The 16,427-nt window shown below is 51.2% G+C and overlaps 2 non-coding genes across 2 annotated transcripts; both read left to right on the forward strand.

Moving 5' to 3' along the window:
* The first annotated feature begins 1,266 nt into the window (after nt 1-1,266).
* Nucleotides 1,267-1,348, forward strand: LOC135313738 (small nucleolar RNA SNORD45). The gene has a single exon (XR_010373266.1). It is a non-coding gene; the product is annotated as a small nucleolar RNA SNORD45 (small nucleolar RNA).
* A 1,906-nt stretch (nt 1,349-3,254) lies between these two features.
* On the forward strand, nt 3,255-3,339 carry LOC135313736 (small nucleolar RNA SNORD45). Its single transcript, XR_010373264.1, has one exon. It is a non-coding gene; the product is annotated as a small nucleolar RNA SNORD45 (small nucleolar RNA).
* Nucleotides 3,340-16,427: the final 13,088 nt, after the last annotated feature.

Below are 16,427 nucleotides of genomic sequence, written 5' to 3' on the forward strand. Positions count from 1 at the left end.
GGGGTGTTCCCCAGGGCTTAGTTTTGGGGCCAGTCTTGTTTAATATCTTTCATCAATGATCTGGATGAGGGGATTGAGTGCGCCCTCAGGAATTTTGCAGATGACACCAAATTGTGGGGGAGTGTCAGTCTGCCTGAGGGTAGGAAGGCTCTGCAGAGGGATCTGCACAGGCTGGGTCAACGGGCCGACGTCTATTGTATGAGGTTTGACAAGGCCAAGTGCCGGGTCCTGCACTTCAGTCGTAACAACCCCGTGGCTGGAAAGCTGTGCAGTGGGGAAGGACCTGGGGGTGCTGGCTGACAGCTGGCTGAACATGAGCCAGCAGTGTCCCCAGGTGAACAAGAAGGCCAACAGCATCCTGGCTTGCGTCAAGAACAGCGTGGCCAGCAGGAGTAGGGAAGCGATCGTGCCCCTGCACTCGGCACTGGTGAGGCAGCGCCTCAAATACTGTGTTCCAGTTTGGGCCCCTCAGTGCAAGAAGGACATTGAGATGCTGGAGCGTGTCCAGGGAAGGGCAATGAAGCTGGTGAAGGGTCTAGAGAACAAGTCTGGTGAGGAGAGGTTGGGGGAGCTGGGGTTGTTTAGCCTGGAGAGGAGGAGGCTGAGGGGAGACCTTTTTGGTCTCTACAACTACCCGAAAGGAGGCTGTAGTGAGGTGGGCGCTGGTCTCTTCTCCCAAGTCACTAGCGACAGGACGAGAAGAAATGGCTTCATGTTGCGTCAAGGGAGGTTTAGATTGGGTAGCGGGGAAAAATTTGTTTACCGAAAGAGCGGTCAGGCATTGGAACAGGCTGCCCTTGCCCAGGGAGGTGGTGGAGTCACCATCCCTGGAGGCGTTCAAAAAACCATGTAGACGTGGCACTTTGGGACATGGTTTAGTGGTGGGCTTGGCAGTGCTACGTTAACGGTTGGACTCTATGATCGTAAAGGTCTTACCCAACCTTAATGGTCTATGATCCTGTGACACTGTAACTGATGCTATCTTGGTGCTTTTTAAAGGTCACGCCACAAAAGGAAGCAATAAGAAAACCCGGTGCCCCTAGCATGTTACTTTTGGAGAAACGCATGGCCTATATGGCTTTGTATGGGACAAAGGAAGGTGACTAGGTACGTACTGACTTACTTCAGTACAGCTGTGCTTTTAAGAGTAACAATCCTTACTCCCACGTTGAGAGTTAGGGGTTGGGTGCGTGCTCCCTAGCTGCTCTTCTCTTGCCCTGACCTCCCTTGTGACATACAAAGGGAGGTGCTTTGTTAGTTCCCCATGATCTGGGATGGGTGTTGGCATGTATTATCTGAGCATAAATCTAAGATGGTCAGTTTAGCTCTAGAATGACTCTGAGACCTGGGAAGCAAGGGGCTGTATCTGTATTTCCACATGGCTCCCCTGATAGGATAACGTACTGAGTCTCGGCAGAGCACTGCCCTGTTCTTGCTTGGGTTGATAAACACTGCAACTAGCAGTACCGGTTTTAGAGGTACAGGTTACCAGATGTAGCCCCCAGTAATTGGATGCCAGTTCCAGGCGTTTGGAAAATGTCAATAACTGCCTATGTCTGGACGTGGAATAAAGTTGGCAGTTATGTTTAGTGTCCACAAAATAACTGGAGGCACTGTTGCTTATGATTGTTGTTGCTGTGCTGAAAACACATGGGTTGAAGTACTGCATCAAGAAAATAATGCTTACGGGTAGCGTACGTAAACAACAGGGGAGAGAGAGAGATGCATATGAGAATTCCCTTCCTAGTGCAGCTTCTGGTTGTGGCAGCTTTGGCACTTGACAGTAAGTTTCATTAAATGTTAGACTTGTTATTTTTGAGACTCATGGGGATTTGAGTGTTAGTTTGGATGCTAAGGTGATAACTGATGATCTAAAGTGAATTGGTGCCTTACTACTTGCATGTAGTGGTGTAGGTGTGTACAGGCACATGTGCCTGTGTGTGTGTGTACAGGCATGTGTAATGCAGGTCATACTTATGAGTGGCTCATACATCCTAAGTTTTAATGGGTTGGAAAATGTGTGATGTACTGCAAACTTTGTAAGTGTTAACTAAGGCTTTTTCATTGCTCTAGTCCTTATTCAGAGGAGCATAGCATCAAAATAAAATAATGCCCTGCTTAGGGGCGTAGTCTGTCAAGAGTATTTGAGGGTAAGCAGTGCTTCCTGGGGGCAGACAGCAGTGGATCTTGTGGGATGGCTGCACCGAATGAAGGTGGATGAAGTTCTGGCATTCATCAAACCATGCCAGCATGAATGTGGTGGAATAAGTGCCAGGACAGGTTCAAATCCTCATCTTCTGTTGACCCTCCGCATGTCCAGGTAAATGTACCAGGGTAGTTGCCAAAACCCCCCCACTTTTAGTTAATGATCGTGATGATCGCAGGCTTAGGAACCAGGTGCTGTTACATACCAATGGCAAAAACTATTTCAGTATGATATTGAGGGCAAAAAAGAAGTAACAGGCAAAACTTTAGGGTTCATCTTCTAAAAAAGTTACCAGATTTGGGAACGTTGTGCTTTTAACGTTCCTTAACTGGTGGTGATTGCTGCAAAATTTGTGAAGAATGCAGACGTCTTCTCAAAATATTTCTTAGCTACAGGCTTTACTGGAATTTTGTAGATAATCACTTTTGGATTTTTATGAATACTTCTTGGTGTACGTTGAGGTGAAAGATGGGTATGGTCAGAGGACAAGTAAAGGTTTGGATTTTATAGGTACTTGTACACACAGAAATAATATTACTGTGTATTAAAATATATTTTAAAATTATGTAATGAGTATATGAACCATACATTTAGGAAATACATACAGTTTTTATATATGTGTACTGTGTTTATACTTTAGTGCTACACAAAAGAAACGTTGTAGTCAGATCTTATGATGTTCCTCACATCTGCTTTTTTTTTTCCTGTATAACTTACAAATTATGCCAGTCTGAGTATTTTATTTATTTGGTGTGTACTTTTTTGCTGAGAAAAGGATCTAGTCTCAGTCTTATCTGTTCACCAAAGCTATCTCCACTGTAGATTAAATTTCTTAGCATCTGTTCCGTCTGTTGTTTTTCTTCTCATGCAAACCGTGGTGAAAAATGGTACCCAAAAGGCTCTAGTGCTTCCAAACAGTTGCTTGGTTGCTTGTGTAATGTACCTTTAGTCCCATCTCAAGTAATGACGCTACCACTAATACCTCTTTCATGATGAAAGTGTGTTGATTCCAAACCCTTGGGCAGGACAGAGGGAGGTTGCCTTCTTGGGCCAATGATGAGTGCTGGCATGTATTATCTGATCTAAAGTCGATGTCTGTCACCACTTCAGCTCTAGAATTACTCTGAGACACAGGAAACTCCAGTTTCCTTACACTGCACCTTGGAGCTTTTCAAAACACAAATCAAATTCCTGTCACAAATTGTGCCCCCTCCTCCTTATGCTGGATTAGAATTTGAGTTTTCTTCCATTTACGCGTTAGGGAGGTACAGTTCTTAGCTTAATACTGGATGTTAATAGGAGGTGCTTTCACGTTAACTGATTGCAGCTCTGGATACCCAAAGTTGAACAGTGTAGCAAATGCTGATAGATTTGGTGGTAAACATAACCTGCCTGTCTTAACTAGCACGCGTGTTCTTAATTCACAAATACTGTTTAGCCCCCAACTACACATCCAGAATGTTTGAAGGGTCATGTCGTATATTCGTTTGATAACAATTAAGTCACATGTTCAGATTTTCTTTTTAAGGAGAAAAAAAATGTATGGGATGTATTTTTCTGTTGGGGTTGTAGGTTTCATTTTGCATTTTTGTAATTTTGTAATTATTGTGATTTTGTAATTTTATCTGGCAGTTGTAAGATTCCAGTTAACTCTACGGGTGGAAAGTTAAAGTTGCTAGCATTTTTCAGGGTTGGCCCAAGAATATTCCTTTGTTTCAGCTGTCTCTTCTGTAAGGATTTATTATCAATAACATCAATTACTGTTTTTACAGATGACATGAGTTAGGAGTAAAAACATAAAGTCAGCTGGGGCTCAAGTGCAGCACTGTTGTGTTAATATGGCGCTGTGTCACAGGGGTTTACTGGCTAAAGTCAGTGCTACCTTAGGAATCTTTGTATTCCCTACTCAGACCTTTATTTTTCCTCACTGTGCAGTTTGTCTAATCATATTGTTCATGTTTTTTTCTCTGAAGTTACTGCAATTATATTTTATTCATTATGTTTAAAAATGGAACATAGCATACATAAAAATCTTATCCTTTGAAACTGGTCACTGCTGGCAGGCTTTGACTGTGTTATTACTGACCAGCTGCTTAAGCTATGCCTGTGCATATCCAAACAGTAGCAGTGCACAGACTGCAAATTTGTCAGTCCAGGGTGTTGTCATCCCATCCCAAAATTCAGCTAGAAACAAATCTCTGCTGTTGTATGTAATGCTAACATAAAAATAAATAAGTGTGCTTATGCTGTTGAAAAGAAGAGCTGGGATTTGGAAAGCATGTAAGAGTTCAGCTAGAGTTGTTCTTATAATGATTTAGGAACTTCTTAATGTTTTTAGATAGCAAGAGATGAACTGCAGGGAACCAAATTTTACTTAAATAAAATGTTACACGTTCAGACTTGCTTGTGTGTGTGTGTGGAGCCCAACCAAAACCAATGATGATGTATTTTCTGTTGGGGTGGTATGTTCCTTGCCTTGCAGTTGGCGTTTCCTGGCGGGATTAGATTTGGTGTGCGTATTCATGTATTCCTTAAAATGCTGTAAATGGCAACTACTTTGCCTGCACAGCAGTTCAAAATTTTTCTGGAAATATTACATGTACCTTACAGTATTCTTGGACAGGCACATCCCTGTTGGTGTGTTGTTGTTTTGTTTTGTTTTTTTTTTGTTATTTGTTTTTGTCTTTTGGGGTGTGTTTTTTGTCAGGGGAAGGTGATTATGAGCAGGCTTGAGTTGATACTGTAGTTTCCTGGAATTTGTACTTTCCTAACGACCGCCTGAAATGTGGCCAGAAGCACCATGAAAGTTATTTCCCAGGGAAAATAGATGGATTTGCAAATGCTTGTGTATTACATGACACACTGTAAATAAACTTGGTGGTAGATGTACATGGGATTGCCGGGAATGTTAGCGATCACGGTTAACTTGTTCCTGCCAGAGGATTCACTTGGGCTGTGGCTTGTTATCCTTAAGGCTTAGGGTAAGAGGATTATACAGGATCAAACCATAGGCTGTACACAGAATTGTCCTAAAGCCTGTATCCAGACTGCAGAAAGCAGCTTGAGTACTCTGGGTTTTTGTTTTGTTGTTGTCTTTTCTTTTTTTTATGTTTGGGTTTTTTGTTTGGTTCATTGGTTTTTTGCTTGTGTTTTTTTTTTTAAAGAAAACAGTAGTGCTCTGCCTGATCTTCTACGTGTGTTTTCCAAACTTTTTACTGTTGTAATATAAACATTACTGTCCTATAATTATATTGTGTAACTAGAACTTTTATACAAAAGCTGGAGGTGGAGAATCATAGAATCATAGGTCAGAAGGGACCTTAAAAGCCACCTAGTCCAACCCCGCTGCAGTGAGCAGGGACATCTTCAACCAGATCAGGCTGTTCAGAGCCCAGTCCAGCATGACCTTGAATGTTTCCAGGGATGGGGCATCCACCATCTCTCTGGGCAACCAATGCCAGTGTTTCACCACCCTCATTGTAAAAAAAATAAAAAAAAAAACCTCTTCCTTGTATCTAGTCTAAACCTACCCTCTTTTAGTTTTAAACCTAATGGGTTAAAACCTTGTCCTATTGCAACAGGCCCTAGTAAAAAGTTTGTCCCCATCTTTCCTATAAGCCCCCTTCAAGTATTGAAAGGCTGCAATAAGTTCTCCCTGGAGCCTTCTCTTCTCCATGCTCAACAACCCCAACTCTCTCAGCCTTTCCTCACAGGAGAGGTGTTCCATCTCTCTGATCATTTTTGCGTTGCTCCTCTGGACCCTGCTCCAACAGGTCCATGTCTTTCCCATGCTGAGGACTCCAGAGCTAGATGCAGTGCTGCAGGTGGGGTGACACCAGGGCAGAGTAGAGGCAGAGAATCATCTCCCTCAACCGCTGGCCATGCTTCTTTGCAGCCCAGGATATGGTAGGCTTTCTGGGCTGCGAGTGCACACTGCTGGCTCATGTCCAATTTTTCATCCACCAGTATCCCCCAGTCCTTCTCTGCAGGGCTCCTCTCAATCCCTTCATCCACCAGCCTGTACTGATACAGGGGTTGCCCTGACCCAGGTTCACATGGGCCCACTTTTCAAGCTTGTCCGGGTCCATCTGGATGGCATCCTGTCTCTCAGGCATGTCAACTGTATCACTCCTCTTGGTGTTGTCTGCAAACTTCCTGAGGCTGCACTTGATCCCACTCTTCTCCGAAAAGCAGATTCGTTGCCCAGTGTGCAATGAGTCAATAATCACACTCTCAGGAGAGACGTTGCGAATTTATTTCAGGGTTGCGCAAGCCTGGGTGCTCGGCGGTTTTCCACAAATCGCACACACTGAAGCTGGCTACCTCTTTGTATTTATACAGTAAGTCCATACATATTCTGCCTATCCAAATACATATTCTAATCTACACAGGTTGCGTAGTGGCATTAAGTCACTCCTCTCTGCTCTGCTTCAGATCCTTCTGTGTGTGCCTTCCTCTCTTTGGGGGTCTCAGTGGGCTTTACGGATGAAGTACCCTAACCCATTTTACCCATATATGATTGCATGTTATGCAAGGACAATTTAAGGCTATGTTCTCTTGCCAACTTTCCATGATTTTCTTCTAAAAGGAACACTTGTCCTTGATTAAATGGACAATTGCTGATGGCCAAGATATCCCCGGCCCTAAGCTTAGGTTAAATATTTAAGGAGCCTAGATTCATGCTAATTAAACGTATACAATACCTGCTTTCTCCAAGGAGGGGTTGTTCTCTTACAGTCACCACTGCCTATGTTGTTGGTGAAGATACTAAACAGTACTGGTCCCAGTATGGGCCCTTGAGGGACACCATTCATCACAGATCTCCGTCTGGACATTGAGCCATTGACTGCTACCCTCTGAATGCGACCATCCAACCAATTCCTCATCCACTGAGCAGTCCATCCAGTCCATATCTCTCCAATTTAGAGAGAAGGATGTTGTGGGAGTGTCCTGATCCGACATTGGGAAGAGGTTTGATATGAACACAAGAGCAAGGTTAAGATGCAAATGAGGTCAAATGCCATACGCCCTAAAACACTTTTATTTAAAAAATAATGATAACATTGATAGGACGGAACAGAACAAAAGGCAGAAATCAAGCAAGCATTTGGGGTAGAGTTGCAAGCATAGTCACCACCATGGGTCTGACAGCATCCGCTGATCTGTAGCCTGTAACCTCAGTGGTGGGGGTCCTCCCACTGTTCAGTGGCGCAGTCCACCACTCCATAGGGCATTCTCGGATGTTGTTTCTGCATGTACTGCATTCCCACACGAGCTCCCAGTCCCAGCGTGCTGGTCTCATGGAGTGCACGCGGTTGTCATGTGATCCTGCGCATGCTCCCAGAATGTGGGGGGTATGTGCCTGTGCCTCGGCACATTCCCCAAAGGGACGTGCCTGTTCATTGACCTCTGTTCACTTCCACGACAACAGCCTTGCGGTCGTATTTAGCAGCCAGAGGGGTTTCCTGCTCAAACAAGCAGTCCTTTGAGACAAATGTTCCACGGTCCAGTCTCCCACAGGGGGACCGTGTCAGAGGCCTTACAGAAGTACAGATGGATGACGTCTGTAGCTCTTCCCTTGTCCACTGATGTAGTCACTCCATCATAGAAGGCCGTCAGGTTGGTCAGGCAAGACTTGCCCTTGGTGAAGCCGTGCTGTGTTGAATCACCTCCCTGTCACATTCCTGACCCCATCCCAACGCAACTGGGCAGCGTTCCCATAACCTTCCCAGGATACCTGTCCTTGCTTCCACTGCCTGTGCATTTCCTTCTTGCCCTTTAGTTTGACCAGCATGTCTCAGCTCATCCATGCCAGTCTCTTGCCTTCCTTTCCTGATTTCTTGCACCTGGGGACTGAGAGCTCTTGTGCTCTATGGAAAGCAACCTTAAAGATCTGCCAGCTCTGTTCTGCTCCCTTGTCCCTGACGGCAGTGTCCCAGGGAGCTCTATTGACTAACTCTTTGAACAGCTGGAATTTTGCTTTCCTACAATTCAGGGTCCTGACTTCACTGTTCACCTGATCCATATCCCTTAGGACTGTGAACTCCACCAGAGTGTGATCACTACAGCCCAGGCTGCTTCCAATCTTGACATCACCAATTAGCTCACTTGCATTGATGACCAACAAGTCCAGTATTGCATTCCCTCTGGTAGGGCTGTCTATTGCCACCTGGCTTATAAAGTTTATCCTCAATGTACTCTAGGAGTCTCCTGGATTGCCTACAGCTTGCCATGCTGCTTTTCCAGCAGACATCGGGGTGGTTGACATCAGGGTCCCAGCAGGATGTTTCAACATCGTGCAAGATGTTTGGAGCGGGAACCAATGGGAAGTATCTAGGGGGTTCAGGGAGGAAGAAGTAGGGGGAAAAAGAGGGCTAAAAAGGGTCTGTCACACAAAAATAGCTTGCTGGTTGATCATGCCATGCCCTGGGTGTGACCAGCACAGTCTGTCTTGCCTGCCCTTCCTAACGAGGACAGCACCTGGAGCCAGCCCGTAGGTCATGGGGTCCATGGGGCGGTGACTGGGGAGACTGGAGCAAGGGAAACCACATAGGAGAAGGTCCAGAGGCTCCCCTGGGCTGTCGGGTCTGGCCTGATGCTCCCCTGGTACCCACCAGCACCACCTCAGTACTGGATAGGCCAGAGGCAAGTGCATGATCTTGGGTATTATGAGGTCACTTCTACAGGATATGGGGGTTGCTGTGCCACGGTGAAACCATGGGTGTGTGCCCCACCCCAGGCCTGACCTTGTGGACCCCAGGTCCTCTGGGCTACAGCACCGCAGCCCCTGGTGGTGTTGTGACATCATTTGTCCTGCTACCCAACTGCTGATAACCTCACAGTTCCCAACACCCCTGAGGCTATGACAGTATTGCCTCTGCTGCCCTCATCACTACGACATCACAGCCCCCAGTACCCTGCCTCATGAGGACTGGGGAGTTAACAGTTATGCAGCTGCAATTCCAAGCACTGCCACCTCTGACATCACTGCCCCAGGCCCTGCATCGCTATGACATCACACTTCACACACGCACCACCACTGCCACCTGCTTGCTTTATTGTGCTGGTTATGACTGCTGTGGATGCTGGGGGAGGGGGGGGGGGAGGGAGGGGGGAGCCTGGATGCCTGGGTCGTCAGAGGGTGGAGCTCTGGGGGGGTTGGAGCTTTCTGGGGAAGGGCTAGCCCCTGGGCAATGGTGAGGAGATTGCGGGGGGGGGCGGCAGGCGGGAGGCTGTGCCATTGCTTTGTGATGAGGGTGGACTGCAGCCCCAGGACCTGCTGCAGCTTCACCTGGGAGTGGCCATGGTGCGGGTCGTGCCTCCTGGCTGGCCACACCCCCTCAGACACCCCACCACACCCACCCACACCACCTTGATTCACAGTCCCACCAGGAGAGGCTCCACCTGCTTGAAGACTGGCCCCTGCCAGCAGGAAGGACCCCGGTACTTGTGGGCAGGCAGAGGACCTGCATGCCCCTGGGCAGTGTGTGCTGGGAAGCTGGCTGACCTGAGGGCCTTGACCTCTAGCGGCTCTCTGCGCACCTGCTCGGCCTCTGCCTGGTTCAGGAGGTGATGCTGCTCCAGGTGGCCCAGGGCCTCCTGTGCCAGGTGCGCTGCCTCATGCCTGGGGACTGGCACCGAGAGGTGGGGAGCCACGGAGGGCACAGGAGACTTGGGGGATGTTGGGGGCATGGGGAGGCACCACGGATGTGTGGCAGGTTGGGGCCATGGGGAGGGGAGGCTAGGCATGTTGAGAATATGTGGGATGTAGGGAGCATGGGGCAATGTAGGTGGATGTGGTTGGTGTGGGGGGTGTGATGGATATGGGGGGGACATAGCGTATCGGTCTCTACAACTACCCGAAAGGAGGCTGTAGTGAGGTGGGTGCTGGTCTCTTCGCCCAAGTAACCAGCGATAGGACGAGAAGAAATGGCTTCATGTTGCGTCAAGGGAGGTTTAGATTGGGTAGCGGGGAAAAATTTGTTTACCGAAAGAGCGGTCAGGCATTGGAACAGGCTGCCCCTGCCCAGGGAGGTGGTGGAATCACCATCCCGGGAGGTGTTCAGAAAACATGTAGACGTGGCACTTTGGGACATGGTTTAGGAGGCATGGTGGGGTTGGGTTGGTGGTTGGACTTGATGATCTTAGACGTCTTCTCCAACCTTAATGATTCCATGATTCTATGGTTGAAAGCCAGCTGGGATGCCAGGGTTCCTCTCAAATCTTGCCACGGGATGCTGGGCTCCTGCCCAAACTGCCACGGGACAGTTCAGGGGTGAACCATGGGGTAGCTTACGGAAGAATGAGGAAGTCGAATTTGTACTGCAGGGTGAAAATAACCAATGATTTGAGTTGTATGATGGCAGTATGCTGCTGTGGCTGCCATGTGTCAAAGGTATTACAGCAGGAACACCTTGCTGATAGCGAGGCAAGGGGAGGCGTCCATTGCAATGTTAAACCCTATGGCCAAAGGGACCAGGGGCAGAGATTGTAATGGATATAACTTTAATTGCTGTAACCCACAATTTGAGTTGCCTGTTATAGGAAGTGCTACAGCAGAAATGGACTGCACGTGCTGGATTTCATCCGGGTCTTTGGAAGCGCCCGGCCTCTCTCAGCCACTCTGCTCATTGTGGTGGTGCGGCCAGAGAGAACCCAGGCATCCATGCGCTGGCAGAGGAGAGGGAACATGGACACGGGGACACACACACACATATGCAGAGCGTAGCTTTAACGAAGCGGTTTATTGATCATGAGAGGGTAAGGGTCCAGGGCTCCCGGGGGATCAGGTGGGGTCATCCAGGGATGATCATCTCCTGCTGCTGGAGGGGGACAGGACACGGGTGTCACTGCCAGCTCCAGTCCTGAAAGAGAGAGCCCAAAATATGGCCCCCAGTGTCCACTGGGACATGAGAGGGGCCTTGCCCCCATCGTCTCTGCAGAGACCTAGGGAAGGAGAAGGGAACTGCAGCCCTCAATTTACTCAGGACAGGACTTGGCTCTCCTGAGATCCGTATGGCACCCAGAGCCCCTTGCCCCCTGTGTCATTACCCTGGGATGCCCCTAACTCTTGCAGAGCCCTGCCCAGCCCTCACTGTGATCCTGGAGGTCTGTATGGCACCTGTATGCCTGGCCTGCACGGTGACCCTCTGGGTCTGTAGAGCCCCACTGAGTGCAAGGAAAGGCATGGGGACAGCTGTGTCCAGCTCACCCTGGGACGTGGATTCTGGACAGTCCCCTCTGTTTCCCTCTCCCACGCCCAAGTGCTGCTCACCCCTGAGGACTCAAGGGGTCCTCCAGGGCCCAGAATCCTTTGTGGGGCTCAAGGTGCCCTGATGCTGCTCACCTAGACCCTAAGGAGGTGGTGGGCCAAATGTCTGTACGGGATATACTCTGCCGTCTCAGGTGGAGAGAGCTGCGAAGGAAAGGAGGGTTAGGGACGTTCTTGGGAGCACTGGGGTGTACTGGGAAGCAGGGGAAAGCAATGGGGTCCTTGGGGAGGATGCTGCCGGGGAAAAATGGGGTACATGATTTTGTACGGTGGTGCACAGAAAGCAGCGGGGCTCCTGGGGAAGGGGGCCCCCCTGGGAGAACACTGGGGTGCAGGGTGTTCGCTGGAGTTGCAGTGGGGTGCAGTGGGGTGTACTGGGGCACACTGGAGTGTTGTGGCCATGGGAGGGGGTGCGGGTCTGGGGCCAGCAGAACTCGTGGTACCTACCTCATCCCTCTTCTCTCGCCCGATAATGAGTCCCCCCTGCAGAGAGACCATGAGATGTCACTGGGATGTCCCCAGACCCAGCAAGGGACGAGAGGACTATATTGTCCCCCCAGTTCCCCCAGCCTGATGCCCTCCAAGTCCACACCACTACTTACCCCTGCGCAATGACCTCCGCTTGCTTCTAATAATGCCTAGGGAAAAAAAGAGCAAGGGGGTGGTCTGGATTGGACCTTGGTGGGGCTGTGGGTGGGGCACAGGTGTCCCCAGTCCCATGGCTTCCTCCTGGTGTGAGCAGGGAAAATACCTTCTGCTCCCCCCAGCCCCATTCCTCCAAGTTTCACCTGGGATACCTGCTCATGCAAGGACCAGGGATGGGGATGGAGACAAGGACAGCGTGGGGAATTCAGGGCCTCCAAAGAGGATGGGGGTGGGGGGGACCCAGAGACAGGGCACTGGCGTGAATTAGCAGACCCCAAGGGACTGGGCTGGGGGTGTTGAAGGGACAGGACTGCATGGGATGCGAGTGAGGGAATTCAAATAGAGAGGATATGGGGACTTCGGGTGCGGCGGTTGGCGGGGGCAGAAGGAAGAGGACTGCAGAGGGCCAAAACGAGGGGATTGGGAGAGTGTTTGGGAGTGGGGGTTCAAGGAAGGGGCCTCTGCCCCAGTGGACAGGATGAAAGGAAAAGGACTGAGGGGAAAGATGGAAAGAAAGGCATTGGGAACGATTGAACGGAGGGCATTTGAGGACCCTGGACAGGACACGGCAGAGACCCTGGGGAGGAGATGCCTGAGGGGACCAAAAGGATGGGATGGGGAGGCCAAAAAGGGAGGCATGTGGGGGCACCAAGACAAGAAACCGGTGGGGGCCCTCACAGGAGTTTGCAGTGGACCCTCCCAGGGAGGAGAGAGGTCTGACCATCCAGTGAGGAACTGTCGTGGTTTAGCTGGCAGCTAAGCCCCACACAGTCGCTCGCTCACTCCCCCACCGGTCGATGGGGGAGAGAATCAGAAGGGTAATGCTCGTGGGTTGGGATAAGAACAGTTTAATAATTAAAATTGAAAGAAACAACAGCAGAAATGCAATGTAAAGGAGAACAACGAGAGGCGCAAAACCCCGGGGGGGGGGAGGGGAACGAAACGCCGAAACAAACCGCATGCGACGCAGCCGCTCACCGCCCGCTGACCCGACGCTGCGCCGCTCCCGAGCCGCAGACTGCCCCCCCTTCACATGCTGGTCATGGTGTCACATGGTATGGGATGAACATGCCATTGGCCAGTCGGGGTCAGCCGCCCCCACCATGGCCCTGCCCCTCCCAGCCCCCCGCCACCCCGCGGGAAGCTGGAAAGGTAGCCGACCCCCCACGGTGAGGAGAATTAACCCCTTCTCAGCCAAAACCAGCACAGGAACCCATTCTCTAGGCACCAGAGGCTTAACTGCAAGGGAAGCGGAGGGAACAGATGGAATTGTGGGAGGGAGAAAGCTGCATTGCGCAGGGCTGGAGGTGCAGGGCAGCCTGGAGGAGCCCCTGGCTTGGGAAAGGGAGCGGCCAAGTCAAGGGGTTTTGTGCTCACCACTACAAATTTAATTCTGCAGGAAAGCTGATGTCCTACAGCCAAGGCCCATCCCAAGCCTTGAGCCCTCCCTGTGGCATTGGGGACTCACCTGAGCATCTTCCAGGGTGCACAGCAGGATGGTGAAGAGCAGGGCCACGCTGAGCACTGTGACCTTCATCTTCCCCTGCGGTGTGGCAAGTTGAGGGTGAAGCTGGAGAAAGTGAGGGGCAGATTTATCCCTCCCAGAACTCCTCCTTACCCCTCCCCCCCCCGGGAGCCTCCAGGGCAAAGCCAGGCATGGCAGAGACACCAGCCCTGGCAACAAGCCCCGCCTCGGCACAGAGTGGCTCCCGCCTCTGGCACGGATCCAACCACCTTCCCTGGCCTCAGTCCACCTTCCTGCATGGGGCACCTGCACGTGGAAGGGCCCAGGCATCTGGGGGAGGTGAGGGCAGACAGAGCACCCCTGGCAGCCGGACACCCTATGGCGGCAACCCACTGCTCCAACACAAAACCATCCTCCAACAGCCCCCCCAAAGACAGATCCCCCCACCTGCCAGTGCCCCTCACCTCCCAGCACTGCCATCTTCCAGTGCTGCTTGCCTCCCAGAGCAGCCTTTCATTCCAGGACTCCCCTAGAGATGATGCCAGCCTCAAACCAGGTGTCTCTAAGCAGAATTGTCTCTGACCCCTCTCCAGCCCCTTGGGTAAACAGGGGACTGGGACTGATTCCTCTTCTTGGGGCACCAGGGACCCTGAGATGAGGAACACTGGGAGGTGAGAGGACAACCTGGGGCACAGGCAATGGGGACAGCCAGGTGACTGGGACCTTCAGGCACTGGAGGCACTGGGGAGCACTGGTGAATGCTGGGCACTGGGGGAGGAGGGCTCCACTTGGGAGAAGTGCTGGGGTTGGTTGTGGTGGTCAGCTCCAGCCCACTGCAGGCCTCAAACTGGTCCAGTCCCCAGCCATGGCCTCCCCGGAGCAGAGAACAGAGGGGAATATCCCCTGCCCTGGCCCTCACGCTGCCACTGCCCGGGGCCACCGTGCCCTCCCAGACAACCTGGGTCCCACCCTGTGGAGCTGATCCTGGGCGGTGGGTCCCAGTGACTCTGTCCCCAACAAGGCTCTGGCTCCAGCCCTGCCTGGAACTCGGCCATAGCTCACCAAAGGCCCTTGTCCCCAGGGAGTGTCCCTTCAATGCCCTTGTCCTCAGCCCAGGCCAGCGCTGTCCCTGAGCAGGATGTGGCTATTCAGAGGGACACGCTGAAGCGTCTGCTTGTCCTCGTGCAGCCACTCAGAGCTAATTGCAGGGACGGAGCTGCCCTGGCAAGAGGAGGAACGTTTGTGCCGCAGCATCTCTGATAAGCCGTGTCTGTCCATGGCCCGTGGCACAAGGAGCCCATTCAGCACAGGAGAGCGTGTGATCAGGGGCGGAGTCGGGTGGTTAATGCAGCCTGGGTGCCTGGCCCCCCTCCCCAGAGGAGGGCAGTGCTGGGGGGGGTCTGGTGGGGAGCAGGTCCTGGGGCACCCCACACGCCAGGGATTCCTCACTCCCCTTGGGACAGGCTGGAGCCCAGAGGCGGGGGCAGTCCCAGGGTAGCAGCCTGAGAGCTCTCCTTCGGGAAAGCCTGGTGGCAGCAGAGTCCTGCAGGAGCAGCCTGCGTGCTGGAGCAGGGGCACTGCATCCCTTTCCCTCTCCCATCCGTCTGCTCTGCAGCTATCCCTGGCTTTCCAGGGTGGTTTCCTTCACAGCACCCCTGGCCCAAACATCACCATCCTGGGGCCCCTGGGCAGCATCCTCTGGCTGGTGTGGGGCAGGGGCAGTGTGGGATCGTGTACAACTGGTTCAGGTCTCCATGCTGGGTGGGGAGAGCCGCTGGGTGAAGCTGCTAGCCTGGCTCACACAATTCAAGCAAGACATTTTCCAGCAATCCAGCACCGATGCACCCATTCTTTCCAGTCGTGACACTCACGCAATCTGCCGTCACTGCTCTCTTCAAGGATGCAAGTGCCCCAGACAGCAGAGGGAAAGAGCTGGTACCTCTGTTGGCAGGGACATAGTCACAGTGAAGACGGGCATATTTTGGATCAACAAGCCCGCAGGACATGTTTACTTGTCTCTTTCGGTAGCTGATTGTCCTGGTTTCAGCTGGAATAGAGTTAGTTCTCCTCCAAGCAGCTGGTATATTGTTGTGTTTTGGATTTAGCATGAGAATAATGTTGATAACACACTGAAGTTTTAGTTGTTGCTAAGTAGCGTTTACACTAAGTCAAGGACTTTTCAGCTTCCCATGCTCTGCCAGGTGCACAAGAAGCTGGGAGGGAGTACAGGCCAGGACAGCTGACCCAAACCAGCCAAAGGGATATTCCATACCATATGATGTCATGCTCAGTATGTAAGCTGAAGGGGGAGTTGGCTGGGGGCAGTGACTGCTGCTCAGGGACTAGCTGGGTGTTGGTCAGCAGGTAGTGAGCAGTTGCACTGTGCATCACTTGCTTTGTATACTCTGTTTGTTTTTTACTTTATTTCAGTTATTAAACTGTTCTTATCTCACCCCATGAGTTTTCTCACTTTTGCTCTTCCTGTTACCTTCCCCAACCCGCCAGGGGTGGGGGGGTGGGAAAGTGAGCGAGCAGCTGTGTGGTGCTTAGTTGCTGGCTGGGGTAAAAGTAACCACATGTAATGAGCAGCAAATCCTCTAGCCACGCTAAGCAACAGGCATTGGACTCATTGCCTGTACTGAGTTCATGAGACATCAGCATGATGATAGCAGATCCATGAATACGTCGTAAGGCTGGCACGTTCCTCTGTTTGTTATGTTGCACAGTAAGTCAAGCTACCACGCTGTGCTTCCCAATCACCGTTCACTTCCAAAGCCACCCAGCAGTCCACATCACATGTCTGAAAGTAAAATAGTGCTCTGTTTTAGTCCTATGTTTCT

Source organism: Phalacrocorax carbo, chromosome 5 (assembly GCF_963921805.1).
Source record: "Phalacrocorax carbo chromosome 5, bPhaCar2.1, whole genome shotgun sequence".
NCBI lineage: Eukaryota > Metazoa > Chordata > Aves > Suliformes > Phalacrocoracidae > Phalacrocorax > Phalacrocorax carbo.